This window comes from Hippopotamus amphibius, chromosome 1 (assembly GCF_030028045.1).
Source record: "Hippopotamus amphibius kiboko isolate mHipAmp2 chromosome 1, mHipAmp2.hap2, whole genome shotgun sequence".
Lineage (NCBI taxonomy): Eukaryota > Metazoa > Chordata > Mammalia > Artiodactyla > Hippopotamidae > Hippopotamus > Hippopotamus amphibius.
The window spans coordinates 10,818,208-10,837,261 of record NC_080186.1 but is presented as its reverse complement, the minus strand read 5'-3'; positions in this window follow the sequence as shown (position 1 = coordinate 10,837,261).

The following is a 19,054-nucleotide window of genomic DNA, read 5'->3' as shown; positions in this document are numbered from 1 at the left end:
CCATAGCCCTTGGAATCTTTGGTTTTTTCCCCCCTCTCCTTGCTAGACTGGGAGCGAAATCACAGTGCTTGGTGGCATGTTGGCATGCTTTGGAAGTAGATACGCTTTGGAAGTATGCCTGCTGCCTTGTAGGTTCTCCTACAAGTAGATCCAAGGCAAAGACACAAATAAAAATAGTTCATTGGGAGAAGTGAGGCTGACACCAATAGGGAAGTAGAGAAGGAATACAGGGAAGGGAAGACAGCCAAAAAGCGTATACTATTAAATCTGCTACCTTGTAGGTTGCCTGAAGCTTAATTCTACAGGGAAGCTTTGGAAAATTGGGTGAAGCACAAGCCTCAGAATTACCCCTGCTGAGAGGCGTGGGAGCTGGGGTATTTACACCCCAACTTCTGAGGACCATTGCTTGATGGCTGCATTCCTTAGCACTATCTGGGGGCAGTGCAGATTTTGACAGTTGGAGATAGGTGAGGGGAGAGCCCTCAGCTCAGAGATGCAGATGCTAGCAGTTGGGAATCAATTGGAGCATCCAGGAAGGTCAACAGAACATGGACAGGGCAGTGACTGCGTCCATTATACCTGCTTTTTTTGAGACAACAAATTTACCCAAGACCATCAATTTTACCTCCAAAATATACCTTGGTTCTAGCCATTTCTCTATCTTCTATTTGCCCCCCTGGCCCTAGTGAGTATTATCTTCCTATTGTCTGAATTAAAACCAGCCTCTGCACTGGTTTCCCTACTTCAACTTTTAAAAGTCATATAATTTTCAAAATTAATTAAAAATATTTTATTATAAAAGTGTTTCATGCATACAGGAAAAATAGAATAATGTGCATCCACCATCTCAACACATTGTCTAATTGCTTTACTTACTTACTCACTTAATAGCATTAAAGTTTTATAGATACAATTGAAGCTCCCTGTGTGTTCCTTCTTGATCTTATTCTCCTTCAATCCTCCCAGAGGGACTGATGTTTATCCTTGACGTGCTTGCTTTTCTACTTTTGCTACATATGTATGTATCCTATGACATTGGTATAGTATTGTATATAAGACTGTTTTACATTTTTTCAATGTAAAACAATTGACATCATGCTGATAAATCATAAATCATTCTGAATTTTTTCCCCTTTATTATGTTTTTACAATTGCATCCTTTTTGGTGCATGTAGCCCTGGTTCAATTATTTTAACTGCTGTATAATATTACATTGTGCAAATATACTGCAAGTTATTTGTTAGTTTTCTATTAGGGTATAATAGGCTTCCCCACTCCCCCACCACAACAAAAAGATCTTTTGTTTTTGTTTTTTTTCCTATTACAAATAGTGCTGCAATCAGTACTCTTCGGCTTCACCAGTTTCCTTGTGAACACGTGGGAGTCTTTTTTGGGTATATTCCTAGAAATGGAAATGCTGAATCCTTCAGTGTTACTAAATATTGCCAAATTCCTCTCTCAATTGAACTAATTTGCTCTTCCATGGACAGGATATAAAGATTCCTATTTCTCTACATCCTCTCCAACTTTTGATGTTGTCATTATAATTCTTGCCAATCTACTCTAAAACATGTCATGAGCCTTGGACATTTCTCTGCCCTGGCTTTCTGCCCCTCCTGGAACATCTGGGCAGAAGCGCCTGTCAGGGCCAATAGGGGTGGAAAAGTCTCCCTGCTTTATTTTGTATTTCCATGATTATTAGTGAGGTTGAACATCCTTTTTTATATGTTTTGCCTTTTTTGAATTTTCTATTCATACCCTTTATCTTTTATACCATTGAGTTGTCTTGTTCTCACTGAATTATAGATGTCCTTGATATACTCTGGATGCTAACTTTTTGGTTCTATGCATAAGAATCTACTCCATTATGAATTGTAGGTATCCTTGATATATTCTGGATGCTAACTTTTGTGTTTTTATTCTGTTTGCAGTGACTTTGTTTTCTATATATTTCAATTGTAATATAGTCAGATTTATCATATTTTCTTTCCTCTTTCTCTCTTTCCCTTTCTTTCCTTCTTTCCTTATTTCCTTCTTCCTTTCTTCCTTTCTTCCTTTCTTTCTTTCTTTCTTTCCTTTCTTTCTGATTTCTTTTTTTTTTTTTTGGCTTGCGGGATCTTAGTTCCCCGACCAGGGATTGAACCTTCATCCTCAGCGGTGAAAGCACAGAGTCCTAACCACTGGACCTCCAGGGAATTCCCCATATTTTCTTAATCATCTGTATATTTTAAAGAAATTATCTACCAAGAAGTCATAAAGATATTTTCCTATATTTTCTGTTAAACGTGTTAAAGCTTTGCCTTTTTTATTTAGGTTTTATCCACATGGGATTGATTTTTGTATATTGACGTAAGAACCTAATTGATTTTTTTTCCATATGGAGAAATGGCAATCCCAGTACCACTTTCTGTCAGTTCATCCTTTTTCTCACTGATTTATAACACCACACGTATTATAGATTAAGTTCTCACACACATATGGGATTAAATCTGAGTGCTCTATTTTATTCCATTGATCTATTTGTCTATCTCCGAGTCAATATCATACTGTCTTTATTATTACAACTTTATATTGCCTGGATACCTAGGAAGCAAAGTCCCTTCCCCATATTGTTCTTTCTAAATATTTGCCTCTTTGATTTTCCTTATATGATTTCCATGGAAAATTCTATTAGGGTCATGATTAGAATTATATTAACTTTATACACTGATTTGAGAGAATTTCCATTTTATAATATCGATTCTTTACTAATGAATATGGTCTTTCACTTCCATTTCTATTCCTCCATTTCTCTAGGTCTTCTTTTACGTCTTTCAATAAAGTTAGAAATTTCTCCATAAAGGTTTATTCCTAGGTATCTTCAAGTTTTTATTGCTAGTATATATGGTATCTTTTTAAAACTACATTTTCTAATTGTTGTAGCTGATATATAGACTTGATTTTTGTATATTTGAGCTTGTTCTCAGCAGAAGTGTCGAATTCTCTACTTAGTTTTATTAGCTGGTATGTAAATTCTGAGTTTTCTATGCAGATAAATTTGTCTTTAAATAATGAAAATTTTGGGTTTTTTTCTTTCCAATTTTTAAGTATTTGAGTTCTTTTAGGTGTTTCCTTAAAAAACAGAGCATATAGATTTTTTTATTCATCAGAGATAGTTGTTTACACCTTTTGTGATTCTTGATAAAGTTAGATTTATTTACTGCTGCAGAGATTTATTTTGCTGATCTTATTTTGCACTTGCTGTTTGTTGTGTTTTCATTGTATCCTTCCCACATCTTCCCTATTACTTATTGTGTTAAATTTCTTTATTATGTGCATATTTTACTTAATAAAATCTGAACTTAATCAGTATCCCCCCTCTACTCCTGAACAATACAGTGACTTTAGAACTTTTAAACTCAAACACTTACCTTATATCTAATATATTATTACTGTGGTATTTTAATTTCACCTTCTTTTTCATAGTCTCTAAGTCACACTTTTATTATTGTTGTTGCTGTTTTATACATTTGATGCTTGTTTATATTTTATCAAATATTTTCTAGTTTCATCGTTTAGTGTAGCTTCTTGTATCTCACTATGTCTTTCTGGGTTTTCCACCCTTCTTTCTAAAGTTCACCTCTTAGCAGTTCTTTTTTAAGTTTCTATTAGTGGTAAACTCAGCTTTGCTTGCCTGAAAATGTATTTATTTCACCTGCACTTTTGAATGATAATTTGTTTTTGTAGGCAATTTAAAGATAGCATTCCATTGTCTTCTGGATCATATTAACACTTTGAAAAATATACTATCTGGTCATTGCTCCCCTGTACTTTTCTCTCTGGGTGCTTTCAAAGTCTTTTCTTTGTGTTTGGCATTCTCCAGTTTCCTTATGGTGTGTCTAGTTATAGATTTATTTTTATTTGTCCTTCCTGTAACTTGCTGTACATTCTCAATCTATACATACATGTTGTAGGGTTGCTGACCCAAAGTACTACAAACTTGGTGACTTAAAATGACCTACATTTATTCTTTCTAGCTCTTGAGGTCAGAAGTAAAAACAAAACAAAACAACATCCTGGGCCAAAATCCTGGTGTTGGCAAGGCCAGGCTCCCTCAGAGGCTCTGGGGGCCCGTCTTTTCCTTGTTTTCATAGTGGCTGACGACATTCCTCAGTTACTCGCTATGCCGCTCCATCTTCAAGGCCAGCATCTTCAAGGCCAGCATCTTCAAATCTCTGTTCTCTCTTCCCATTGCCTCCTCTGTGCATGCCTGTGTGACACTTCCTTCTGCCCCCCTCTTAAAAGGACATGTGTGATTTTATTTAGGGCCCTGGGTAATCCAGAATAACATTCCCAATTCACAGTCCTTAATTTAATCATACCTGCAAAGGCCCTTTTTCTTATGAAGTAACATTTAAGGGTTCCAGGGATTAGAACTTGATATGTTTGGGTGGCCATTATTCAGCTTACTATACATGTCTATCATTTAAATTCTGAAAATTATCAGTCATAATAACTTTGAATATTGCCTTTTCCCAATTCTCTCTATTCTCACATTCTGGGACTCCTGTTAAAAGTAAATTGGACCCTTTCATTTAATCTTCTATTTCACTTAACATTTCTTTCATGCCTTTCACCTTTTAACTCTATGCAATACACTCTAAACAGTTTCCTCACATCTTCTAGTTTATTTTCTTTTCCTATCTGAGTAATCTATCATCTGAAAATTTTGATTTAATTATTATTTTAAATATAGAAACTCTACTAAGCTATTTTAAAAATCTGCTCCTTTACAATCTTAGAATGTCTGTCATATTTTATGTTTAATGGCCTTTTTATGACTTTAATCATTTTAAGTACCTCATATAGCTTTTTAGATAGTTCTTTTATGGAGTTCCTAGGGAGAAGTTTCAAGCCTTCAGTTTATTGTACTCTCTGACTCTTGCACATGGTGAAAATTTTCCTTGTGCATTTGTGATTTGAGATTGAGAGCTCATTCTCAGCAGGCCCTTATCTGATCTATGGTTGACCTGGGTTGAAGGTATGTCTTTCTCTGGAAGTTTTGTGTCTGCTTCTTCTGGGTTCTCCATGGGTATCCCTGTTTGGTACTGGTGTTTGAGTTCCTTCTCAACTTAGGGATCCTGGTGGAGATGTGAGTAGTATAAGTTTGAACCCTAAACCTTTGTGACAGCAAGTTCTTGGTATTGATTTTCAGAGAATTAGTTTCTTTTAACAGCACCTATACCAAGTAACACAAGCTCTGTTGTTATCTACCTGGGTGCACAGGTGGATTCCCTCCATCTACCCTTTCATGGAGCAGGGGGTGATACCCTCCCAGAGTCCTAGCTTCATAGGGAGACTCTCCTTTCTCATGACCTGCTTCCCTTGAGTCCAAGACCTCAATCTCTGTACCTTTCTAGGCATTAAAAACTCAAACACTAGTATCAAGTTAGCTGTTCACTTCTTTTGCTTCTGGTCCCTTGAAACACTGTTACTTTCTTAGGAGCTCATCCATGCTTTTAAAAGGATGCTTGCTATATTTGTGAAGCGTTTCTAAGCGTTTGTGTGGGAGAGTTGCCCCCTCAGTCACTATGCCCTAGCCACACTAGTCTTTCTGACAGTTCTAGAACACATTGTGATCTTCCTTGAATCAAGGCTCTGCATTAAAAAAAAAACTTCCCTCTGCCTGAAATGTTCTCCCATGACTGGCTCTTCCACATCCTTCTGATCTCAGCTTAAATGTCATCTCTTCTGTAAGGTCCTTCCTGATCTTACCTCCATAAACAACTTCCATTATCCTCCATCACACCCTCTCCACTTCCTTCCTGGAACTGATCAGGATCTAGAACTGCCTTATTTATTTATGTACCTGTTCATGGTCGTCATGCCTCCTAGAAGAGATGAAGGAATCTCATTTCATTTGTCCCATGTTGTATCTCTAGCATTCATAATAATGCTCAACACATAGTAAATTTCCAATAAACATCTACTGGATGAATAAAGGAATGTACCAAAGCAGCAGGCTCTCAAGATACTATGCATGCCCAGAGAGCACTCACAAAAAGGCCATCATGTTCTGCAGAGCTAGGAAAGTTACATCTCCATGGCCGATGTGCCTAAACTCTTTCCTCATTCCCATGCACAAACTCTAATACTCAGAAAATCCAGAGCCCTAGCAAAAGTGGAAAAATGGAATTTGCATACAACTTTTAATTATAATCAAACCATTAGATTTCTTTTCTTGATAGGTCCCCACTGGAGACTCTTCTCACTTTGTGCAAGCCTTGGGCCTAGAGACAGCCTCTCGGGAATCGGGTACCTGCCTGCATTAACTGAAGTCCAACAAATCGGTGCCCCAGCTCCCCATGGAGGGGGTGCATTGAGCTGAGAGGTGTGTGAGTAAATGAAAGTAGCACACAGAATCCGCACAAAGTAGCAAATAATGGAATCTTTAAAAAACAAATTAATTTCCCTATTTTTGAAAGCAGTGTAATCACTTTCCAGGAGTGCTAAATATAGAAAAAAGAAACCACTTATAATTTAAGACCTACCATAAGCCTCAGCAATCATTCTAGTGCATATCTGTCTGGTTTTTAGAATTATGTTTGGCTCTTTTTTGGCCATTATTATTGAGTACTTACTATATGCATGAGCTCAGTTTATATAGTGCTCTGAAGTAGGTGTGACTTATTACTCCCATTTTTAAATGCAATCACAAGGGCATAGAGAGGTCAAGTAACTGCCTCCAGGTCTTAGGCAGGCAGTGGACAAGTGAAAGCTTGACCCCAGATCTGTCTTGATTCCAGACCTGGTTCAAGCCTTTTCTTGCAACTCTGATATTATATTGTCTCTTTTCTATGGAGCTTCAACTCACATTTAACTTTGTAGCTCTTTTTTTTTCTTCCCCACTTAATATCAAAAGCTGTTTTTGCCTATTCTTAGACAGTCTTTATAAGCACCTCCTTTAATGACCAGCAGGAGAATATCTGACCATTATTTCCTCATTCAACAAGAGCAAACTGATCACTTTGGGAAATAATGTAGCCTAATCATGTAAAATGGAACACTTGCCAATCTATGACTCAGCAGTTTCTCTCCTAGGAGCACATCCTAGAGAAGATCTTGGATGCAGGTCCCACTTACTATAGACAAGACTGTTCACAGTAGCATTTTTCATAATGGAAAAACTAGGAAAGACCCCAAAATCCATCAACAGTATGGGTACTCTCAGTAGTATCTGAATACCTACAGCTACATGTAATGACGTGGGTGATTGTTGCTAATATAATACTGAGTGAACAAAACAAGTCTCTGAAGCACAAAAACAAGCACAAATCTAAGCACGCTATTGTTTGGACACTCATGCATGACTAGTAAAACTATAAAAAAGGCAAGACAGTGAGAAACACAAAATTCAGGATTCCACTCTGAGTTCAATGTACTAACTCATTTAGTAAATATTTACTGAGCATTTTCTAAGTCCCAGCTCCTCTGCTTGCTCTTCATAGACAACAACTTAAATATTTACTCCTCACTTCAACTCTATGAGCTATTTACTAATATTAGTAGCCTTTTACAGATGAGGACACCAGGGCTCGGAAAAGGTAAGTGTGATGGTTTAATTGCATGTGTAAACTGGACTGAGCCATGGGATGCCCCAAATATTTGATTAAACATTATTCTGTGTGTTTCTATGAGGGCATTTTTAATGAGACTAATATTCGAATCAGTAGACTGAATAAAGCAGAATGCCCTCCCTAATGTGAGTGGACCTCATCTAATCAATTGAAGGCCTTACTGCCCTACCCCTGCCTGCCTGCCCCGAGTAAGAGAAAATTCCTCCCATCTAACTGCCTATGAACTGAAACATGATGTCTTCCTGGGTCTCCAGCTTACCCACTCTGCAGAGCTTGGGACTTGCCAGTCTCCATTATTGCATGAGCTGTTTCCTTGTAATAAATTGCTTTCTATGGATATATACCTACACCTCATTGGTTCTATGTCTCTGGAGAACCCTTACTAACTAGTAAGTAATTTGCCCAAATGCCACATGGCGAGGAAGTAGTGAAGCAGGTCTGTTGGATTCCAGAGCCTGAATGCTTATCCACTCTACGCAACCGCCTCTCCAACACAACACAAAACTAGTCTTACAGGACTCCTAAGATTCAAAGAGGATTTTAAGTGTCAAAACTTTATAATCTGAATGCACATGCTTTCCTGAAAACCTATATGATTCTTAGTTTAGATGCTTCACAAATCATACACTTTCTTCTCTGCTGGGCATACAACCAATTTCTAACATTACACTTGGACTGTAACAGATTCATATCCAATACAAAGTATCCTGCATTCCTCACTGGTTTCCATCAGACCAAAGAGAAAGAATCTGCATTTCAAATCATTGTGTTTGTTGTTATGACAACACACAGCCTGAATCTGTTCTGAGAAGCAGTATGCAAAGTCCTAAGTTTGAAAGCATTTCCATTATGTGATTCAGAAGGTTTCTGAAAGAGGTGAGTCTATTCACATACACTGCCCCCACCCCCCACCACGCACAAAGCTGAAAATGTTTCTTAGCTACCTTAATGCAATGTGGAAAACATAAAGAATGCACAAAAGCGTATAATAAGAGAAGCTCTCCCAGCAGGGAGGCTGAGCATTTGCTCTTTCTTCTGTACTCATCTTTATATTAATGTGACAAAATGTCAGGCACCAGACAGCACAAGGAAACCTGATTTCTTCTATAGGAATTTACTGAGTGACCTTCAAGTCAACTTTCCTTATTAACATACATACATGTCGGTGACAGTACATTTTTCATTTGAGTGTATGTGTTTCATTCCACAGTTTGGGGTATTTATTGTTATTGGTCACTCATGTTTTTCAGAACTTTTGATAATTCATTTCTTTAACTGTGTTAAGTAATCATCTTATGAATAGAGCCCATCGTTTCCCTCCTATTCATAGATATTTAAATTGTTTCTATGTTTTTGTTTTCCTTCCCAGAGTAGACAATACTGCAATGAACATCTTCATGAATGCCTCTTAAGCCCTTCCACATTTTTTCAGTTTGACTATATATTAACTAGATCCTGCCAAATTGCCCATCAAGGAAGTTGTTCCTGAATATTCTTCCAGTAGCAGCGTATGCAAGTTCCTGTTTTCCAACCCCTCACTGATGCTTGATAGTGTCAGGTTTTAAACTTTCCTCAGTGAGTGGCTGTGAAATGTTATCTTGGTGCAGTTCCCACACTGCCAGTAAGGTTGAGCTTCCCCTTCCGTGTGTACCGGCCTGGCCAATTCACATTCCTTTTCTGTTCTATTTGTTTTGTTTTTGTTTTTTGCTCTTGGTTGTTAGTCTTTTTCTTATTGACGACTTGAAAATTGCTTATATATTCCAGATACTAATTCAGTTGTACATTGCAAATGTCTACACCCAGCCTGTAGTCTGTCTTTTAACTTTGCTCACAAAAGGCTTGTATTTGGAATGAACAAAATTTATTAATGTTTCATTTGCTGATTTTTGGGGGGTGGGGTGGTAGATGAGGGGTCTTTACTAAGAACTCCTTCCCTTGCCTGAAGACTTAAATATATTTGTTTCATTTTCTTCTAATAGATTTAAAGATTTCTTTTTTGAATCTAGGTCTTTGATCCATCTGGGTTTTATTTTGTGTATGGTGTGAGTCAGGGATATAGTTTCACTTTTTTGTTCATACAGAAATTTAATTCTCAGCATCATTGGTAAAAGTATTTAATGGATCATATTTTCTCTACTAGTCTGTAATGTCAATTCTATCATGTGTTACATTTATATATATGCTTGTGTCTATCTGTGAGATCTTTATTCTCTTCCATTAATCTATTAATCTATTTTGGTATTACTTACTCTCACACTGTTTTCATTATTATAGCATTAGTCCTGGTAACTGATAGAGCAGGTCCTTTCTTCTTGGCGTTTTTCAGAATTTTTTGGCTATTAGATGTTTACTCTTTTCTAGAAATTTTAGAATCAGTTCCCCAAAAAATTCTGTAGGAACTTTAATTGAAATATATTGAATTTATGAATTAATTTGGAGAAAACTGATATTTATGATTTTATATGTGGTTCTCTCATCTAATAACATGATATACATTCTGTTTATTTGAGTCCTTTATGTCCTTAATAACACTGTTTAATTTTGTCTATAAAGTTCTTCTCAGTCTTTTGTTAGATTTATTCATATTTACAATAGGTCATAGAATTGTTAAGAGAATTAAACAAGATAGAAAGTGTAAACCCTTAGAACACTGGAAAGAACTCCATAAGTGTTAGCAATTTATAATACTGTCTCATGAATTCATTGATATTGTAAACAGGCTATTTTTGAAATTATATTTTCTAATATATTTTATGGTTTATAAGAAACCTATTGATTTCTTTAAAAACATGGACCTTGTATCCAACAACCTTTTTTAACTCTAGTTCTAAAATTTTATGCATATCTCTTCTTTAGTTTTTCTTCACAGTTATAGCTTCTGCAAATGAAAATATTGTGTTTGCCTTTTCAATCTTTATGCTTTTTAAATCTTTGTCTAGTTGTACTATATTGGCAAATAATTCAAATATAATGTTGAATAATAAAAGGCAGGAGTCCTTGCCTCGTTCTGAGCTTTACTGGGAATGCTTCTAAAATTCACTGTCAAAAATGATGTTTGTTTCCAAGTTTTGGCAGTTATTTTATCAGACTAAGGAAATTTTTATCTATTTTATCTATTTTCAGTTTGGTAAAAGGTTTCCTATTTTTTAAACAATTATAAATGTGTTGAAATATACCAACTCTTCCACATAGTTGGATCACTATTCCACATCTGCTGAATTAATCATGTTATTTTTCCTTTAATTGGTTAATGTGTTGAGTTACTTTGATAGATTTTTAAGACTTCATACCATCCTTGCATTCTTCATGTAAAACTCATTAGTCACAATGTATTTATTGTAATAATCTTCTGGACTCAATTTGCTGATACCTTATTTAGGATTTTTCCATCTGTGTTGTATAAGTCAGACTGACCTATAGTTATACATCTTTATACTGGAAGCCTCATAAAGTTGTTCTTCTTTATTCTTGTGCTTCTTCTGAATAGTCTGTGTAAGAAAAGGATTATCTTCTTTTTTGAGCTTTGGTAAAACTCTTTATCATCTTCTGGGCTCAGGGTTATCCTCTCTACTTGGAATTCTCTTTCCTGATTTGAAAAATTCCTAAGTTTCCAGGTCTCACTCAAATGTCATTGCATCTCTGAAGCCTTATTTGAATCCTTCCCTCACTGCCACCCACCCATTTACCCTCTTAGGAAATCCAGTGCACTCACTCTCTCCCTGACAGCCTCAGACTGATTGGTTTGCTCCATGCTTGCAGCATTTAAGCTCCATTTTTGGGGGACATATCCCCATCCCTCTCAGAGTGCCCAGCACAGGCCTTTCTCTTAGATGGTCAGCATGCATTTGTTATATGAATGTTTATATAACATTATTGCTCTTGCTCCACATCCCGAATACAGACACACATATACACCAAGCAGATAGCAATATTGTGAGAAAAATGAAGTTTTTATTTTTAATCGGTTTCTGACGCTAATACTTATGATCTAGCCACATCTGGCAGAGACTTGCTCTTATGCAAGAAATGCCGTTACTTAGGCTCCAAAGTGATGGGCAGTGCAGCAAGGGCCAGGCCTGGGAGAGCAAAGCTAGGCAAAAACATTTATTGAGGATTAATGGGCCGAATAAAGCTTATGCATTACATACTTATCACAGAGGTTTATTACTCTGTACACAAGTAATTACAGCACCTGCTACAGTCAATGGCATAGCTTGGACACAGTAACCCATTCCTTCCCTGCCATCCCAGCTGAGCATGGGGAGGTGAATGAATACTCGTTAAGTAGCTGGAGAGCTGGATTTCAGTTCCAGCCTTGCTACTGATTCTGTGTCCTTGGGTTACATGCATCTGTACAATGCATGGGCTCTGAGAGAAAGCATCTCCCAAGGAATGCATATTTTAATGGGTGGACTGGACAAGATGATTTCTAAGTGTCTGTCTAGTTCTATGACTTTATGATTTATGAGAGCTTAAAATACAAGGAGCACAACACCAAGAGCCTGGCCTGACAAGCTTTAAATTGATTGACGATGGGACTTTTCTTGGCCAAGTTATTTTCACATTGCTCTTAATGATGCTTATATTTCTTCCTCTGTGATTCTTTAAGGACAAATACTGCCTGAGCTGGCATCAGAGAAAGACATTTGAGTGAAAGGAGCACCATAAACACTCTGTCCATGTTCTAGGTTCCCCAAGGAGGATAGCAGAAGTGGTTCAGTGCAGCTAGAAGCCAGTGGAACTTACCAGAGGCCTGGGTTTTGGGGATTATTGTATATTTGGGAAGGAGTGCGGGTATCATTCCCCAAATAGATGAAATGACCGTAAAATCACTCATTCTTTTTTTTTAATTGAACAACTATTTACTGAGCGCTTGTTAAATAAGTCTACGAAGTTATGTGAAAGTTGATGAGATGAATATGACATGGTTACTGGCTTCAAGGAGCTCACAGCCTGGTAGGGTATTGGAATGATTCATTCATAAAGGACTCTTGAGGAAGCCAGAGGAGTAAGAGGTAACTGAAAGAGCCCCAGGGAAGCCTTTCTAAGAGAGGTGACATGGAACAAGGCAGCCTTGAGGCATAGGTCAGGCTTATGATTGCAGAGCAGAGGATGGAGGAGGCAGGACTGGTATTGATTGGTGGGAACAGCACATGCAAAGATTCTCAGGTGGCAAAATGAGAGGCATGTAAGTCATTCTCGATACCGTCCTGAAACGTCTCCAGTTATTGCCCAGGACAGAGGGCTTTGAGATAGTCATGTGACTGACTTGAAATGCCTCCCACTGGTGACTCATGAATCCATCTCAGTGCCCAGGATTGGTCCTAATGGGTGGCCACATGTGTGTTGTTGAGGGAATGCTGAATGCCTATTTGTCCTTAAATTATCTTTACCAGTGACTATGAGGGTGTTTGGGTTTCCCATCATTAAATTCACTATTCCATGATGAAATACTATTTAAGAAACATATTTGGTTAGCAGCAAAAAGGTTGCTTAGGAGAGGTCATTTATTAACAAGTTAGTTGCTATACAAAAATCCTTGTCCAAGGGTAGCTAGTGCTCTGGGTGGGGAAGGACACAAAGAGATTCAGGGCATCTGTGGTGGTGGTGGTGGCAGCCCCAAGACTTTGGAGGAGATGAAATTAACCTCTGTAATCTGCTTGCAAAAGTATAAGGACACCAAGTGCCTAGATGTGGGGAGAAGAGGGAGGAAACAAAAAGGGGTCTGCATCCTTCAGGTGGCTGTCCACACTGGAGTCACTTGGTTGAGGGCTTCTCTCTTCCCCATCACTTCTTCATGGGGAGAAGGAGTAATGCTATCAAAACATTAATGCCTATTTCTCTGAGAAGATAAAAAAAAAATAGTCCTCTCAGAATTCTAAAGCAGTCTTGATTGCATTTCCTATTTTTGGAAAAGTGAGCTCATCTCATGTTAAGGTGGAACATCACTTTTATTTAACAGTGGAGTTAGTTCCACCTAGGCATTGGCCAACTTCACCTCCAGCATGTTCTCTCTAAGACTCAAGCCCTTTGGAAGGATAACAACAAACACTTCTCCAGTGCTTGCTCTGTATCAGGCACTGTTTGAAGTACTTTATATGCATTAACCCATTTAATACTTATAATTGTCCTATGTGATATTGTTATTACATCAATTTTATAGATAAGGAAATTGAGGCATCTTGCCTAAGTTCACACAAATAGTAAGCAGCAGAGGCAGGAACAAAACTCAAGAAGTCTGGATCTACTCCATGCTTTTAAACAGTCCACTCAACTTCCTTTCCAGGAAGAGTATAAATGATAATGACTATCCAGTAACCAAGCTGTATCAGTTAGCTATTGCTGCATAACAAATCATTCCAATATTCAGCAGCATAAAGCCACAATCATTTATTACTGTAACTCAAGCATTTGTAGGTAGGTTAGGGAGTCAGCTGGTGTAGTCTGGGGCTTGCTTGATCTTGGCTAGGCTCATTTGTGCAGCTACAGGTCAACTGTGAGCTTTGTTCTAGGCTTGAAATGGTTAGGCCACCTCAGCTGGGGCAGTTTAGCTCCATAACTCTCCAGTGATGCAAAAGAGCAAGAGGAATCATGCAAGGACTTTTGAAGCCTAGTCTCAGAGCTGGCATGCTGTCATTCTGCCATCTTCTACTGGTCAAAGTAAGTCACATGGTGTCACGGAGTGAACATTTGTGTCCCTGAAAAATTCACATGTTGAAGCTCTACCCCCCACTGTGATTGTATTGGGAGGTGGGGCAATTAGGTTTAGATAGGAGGCAATTAGGTTTAGATGAGGTCATTAGAGTAGGTACCCTATGATGGGATTAATGTCCCTAGAAGAAGAAGAGACCAGAGCTCTTTCTGCCATGTGAGGACACAAGGAGGTGGTATCTGCGAATCAGGAAGAGGGATCTTACCAGAACCCAATTATGCTGGCACCCTGATTTTGGATTTTCAGCCTCCAGAACTGTGAGAAATACATTTCTGTTGTTTAATACCACCCTATGGCATTTGGTTATGCCTGCCCAAGCTGACTGAGACACATAGGGAGGGAAAATATACTCCACCTTTATGGGAGTTCCTCCCATAATGTCACATGAGAAAGGGTATGGATACAGGGAGAACTGAAGTGGGGCCATTGCTGAAATCAATCCACATAGGTCCTACAGAAGTGCACTGACTCTAGACTCTAGAGAAAGGGGAGAAGTAAACCTTCAAAGTCCAATGCCATTGAAATCATTGAAGGAGGAGTATATAGGAATAGAGATGGAGACAAAAACTTTCTATACATCTTTATTTTTTAGATGCCAATCTTGTTCTAAGTAAAAAAGACTCAGAGAGCAGAGAAAATGGAATCTGCCTAAGAAGATGGCTGACGTTAGTGGAAAGACATTTAGGTGACAGCACTTTTTCAATCTTATTGCTATAAACAGACACAGGCTGTACAGTTTTAATTGAGTGGCATGTTCCCCCGCATTTATTACTGTTGTTTATGACCAACCCAAAGTTTCCTTCTGTACTTTTAATGACATGTCGAAGGGGTAAGATGAGGACAACACTGGCCCGTTTCTCCATTTTAGATTATCTTCCAGAAACTCAAGTACACAGCCATAGAAATTATCCCCAGTAATATCAAGTTGGTGGAGCCAGGCTAATTATCTGCAATTTTATCTGTCAAAATAGTTTGGAAAATTGTCACGTGTTTGGGGAGTGAGTCTGATGGTAGGGTTTCTCCAAAGCTCGGGAACTTTCACAAGTTTGAAAAGGTGCCAGACATTGGTCTTTCATCATCCTTCTTTTGAGCCCCTATGTCTGAGCCACGTGGTCACAGTCTGTGGCCAGCAGGATCTTGGCTCTGCCCTAAGCCACAGCTGAGGCCACAGCAATTCCTATAGGTGGCCAAGGTAGAGAAACTGTGTGCACGATCGTGTGAATTGCCCTGGAGGCATGAGCATACCTTTTCCAAGGTCTCACCTTCAGGGTGCACCAGTATAAGACTTAAGTCCTACAAAGTCTCATTATGGTTGGTGCTGCTCTGATTGGTCAGTGCTGTCCAGATTGTTAGATAGCTTACATATTCCTCTTCTAACTCTGTCTGGGATATTCTTGTTGCCTCTCCAAATCTATTCTCCATCTTTCCCTGGGGGGCTGAGTTTCTGGATCAAGTATACCCTTGCCTTCCAGCTTCCTACTGGGTTGGCCATGATTTGGGGGGAGGGGACTGGCAGGGGACTGAAAGGCGAGAGGGAAGGTGTGGGATAAGTTAGTTCCCCTGTTGCATTTTGTAACAGCTGGGCAGCAGCTACCTCCCCCACCAGGGGCCATAGCTCCCACCAGTCCCAGCACAGCTCCTCTGATTTCCAGGAACCACTCCCTGACCCCTAGTCATAAGAGCACTCCCTCAGCCCAGAGTGCTTCCCAGGCTCTTACTAGTTTCCCTTAAACCTGATCTTACCTTTGTAAATAGACCCTAAATTAAACTCTCCTCAATGATCCCATTTGACTGCACCACCCGTTTCCTAGCCAAGACTCTATTTTCCAAAAAACAGTAGTGATGGTGGAGAATCCAATGATATGGCTTATACGATAACAGCATAACAATGAACAATAGCAACATCAACAAGGGCTCCTTATTCTACTTGCGGAGATAAGGAGATGCCTCTACAACTTCCTTCCCTCCCTTTCCTCTCCCTCCCTCTCTTCTTCTTTCCCTCCCCCCTCCTCTTGGGGCCTCCATCTCTTTCTCTCTCTTCCCCTCCCTTCTTCCATTCTTCAGCCCTAATTAGGGCCTGTTCTGTACCAGGCCAAGTGCAAGGTTCTGGGAAGATAGAGAAGAGTTAGACAGTCTTTGACCTTCAAGAGCTCCCAGCCTAGGACGTAACTCATCCAGGTAGCACGAAGACTGCACCGACCAGAGGTTCTTGAGTCCACAGACCCAGGTCACCAGCTGGGTGACCTTGGGTATATTATTAGTCAAACTTATCTGTTGCTGTTCCCATATGCATAAAACAGGAATACTTCCTGCCTATCTCACAGAGTTCTTGAGAGCTTTCAGCGAGATAATGTATGTAAAGGACCTAATGCCCAGCATACAACAGGTGGCAACAAACAGTGGGGTTGCTCTCTTTTCTTTAGTGGAGGGAAACAATGACAGTATCACTTACTGATGGAGAGTGCTAAGATCTTACGCAAGGTACTTAACCTCTGGGTTTAATGGGGCAAGGAGAAACTACCTTCAACCCATAACCTAGAGGGGTCATGGTAATTATATGTGAATATGTGATTATATAAGTAAATGTATATTATATATACATCTGTATATGTATATATGTCTGTATAAGTTTCCAGATTAAAAACATAGTAAATATCAACCAAATACCAGCACTTATTATTATACAATGTTGGGGCATATTTCAACAAGCTTTTCACTTGTTTCCTTCAATCACTGGACAGGCGACCTTCCCACCCCACTTCATCCCAGGGCCCCTCATCATTTATTTATTGAGAACCTTGAAATAGTCTGGCCAGGAGGATATTGGAAATCAATGTGTCTGCTAAACTGGCAGGGATGGCAAGAGGGTCTCTGGGTCCCAGGGCACTGTCATTCCCTTGGACATAAGAGCACAAAGCACGTGACATTTTTAACCCCCTTATGAGCTCCCGCAACTTGTGAGCCTACTAAGGAAACAGGAAATCAGCATCATGAACACTGATTCCCTTACTAAGCACACCCTTGTGCTGCTGCGGTCGGGGGGTGGGGGTGGGGATGTCCCTGCCGTCAGAACTGAACTTTTCCTCCATGCTGCCTGTCTGATGGCAGGAGGACATCAAAACGCCCGAAGCAGCTGCACAGTGTCAGATAAATGCCGGTTGGGACGGCCTGCCTTTGATCATCAAATCCTTACAGCAAAGCTCTAATTCTCCTGGTATCATTAAAATTAGTTTAAAGGGCTTCCCAACTGCTTTTTTTTTTTTTTAACCTTCCCTCCACACGAGGAGTTTGCAGGTTCAGTTTTCTATGACTTTCATAAGATTCACCCGATTCAGGTGCTGTATGACAGCAATGACGTCCTGAGGATCTTCTGAGAAAACATCTGTCAGTGCTAAATCTCAGGGAGCAAAATATTAATCATCAGTGATTGGGGCTCCACGAGTCTCTCCTGCAAATGTGCACCCTGGAAGAGGCACGGAATGGCAGGACACCAGTTATGGCAAACTCATCGTGAGACTGCATTTCACCATGAACTGTTACATACAAAGTCTGCATTTCCTTGATGTTAGAAGGATGATTTATTTTCGTAGTCCTGAAGGCACAGGGAGGCTGCTTAGCACCATGTGACTCCTCTAAAACTAAAGTATGTCTACAAGAGTTTATGACCTAAATGTTTTTATTTATATAATTTGTTCTTGCTATATATCGATGTAACTATCATGATGATACATATACAGCAACATCTACCATTTGGTGAGCATCCACTCTGAGCCAGGTACCTAAATACTTTACAGGCATTGTCTCACGGTCTCAAACTTGTGGATGAGACCAATAAGAGGTATCACACAAAAGGGATCCTTGGGCAAAGAGGTTTGAGAAAGTGCCTACCTGGGGCTCTGACCAGCCCTGTAGCATGAGTGTGAAGGCTGACCTTTTGGTTTGGCTTTGATGAGTGTCTGCAATAGAACTCAGAGCAGCCTCATTAGAACCTTAAAGGAAACAATGTTTGAGTTTGGACAAATTATCCAGCAGTGAAAAACAGCCTGGGAGGCTGCACAATGCTCCCTTCTCGCTGCACTTGACTGTGTGTATCACCCACTGTACACATGGAAATACATCCCCAGCGCAGAAAGCAAGCCAAGGGCAAAAATGTCCTCCATTTCCACCAGAAGCGCCCATGCCCCCAAACTCAAAAATAGAAGCACTTACTCTGTAGACTGAAGTGATGGTTCTCTGCTTGGCCCCCACTAGAATCAACTGGGGAATTCCAAAAGAGACACGATTCCGATTCTATTGGGCTAGACCAGCAGTTCTTAGGGCAATTTTGCAACCCCTCCCCCCCCCCCCCGAGGATATTTGTCAATGTCTGGAGACATTTTTGGTTGTCACAACTGGGAGGGGGGTTTGCTGCTGGCATCTAGTGGGTAGAGGATGGGGATACTGCTAAACATCCTGCGATGTACAGGGCAGTATCCCACCCCTCCCCACCCCCAACAAAGAGTTATTTGGCTCCAGATGTCAATAGTGCCACAGTTTGGAAACCTCAGGCTAGATCGAAACTCAGTAAGACCAGAGACCCTGTCTGCCCTGTTGGATGCTGTGTCTCCAGCACCCTGCACAGCGACTGGCATGAAGTAGGGCTTTACTAAATCCCTGAAGACTGACTAATCAAATATGAACTAAATCCAAGCAATAGGAAAGACTAAAAAGCACCACCTCTGATAGT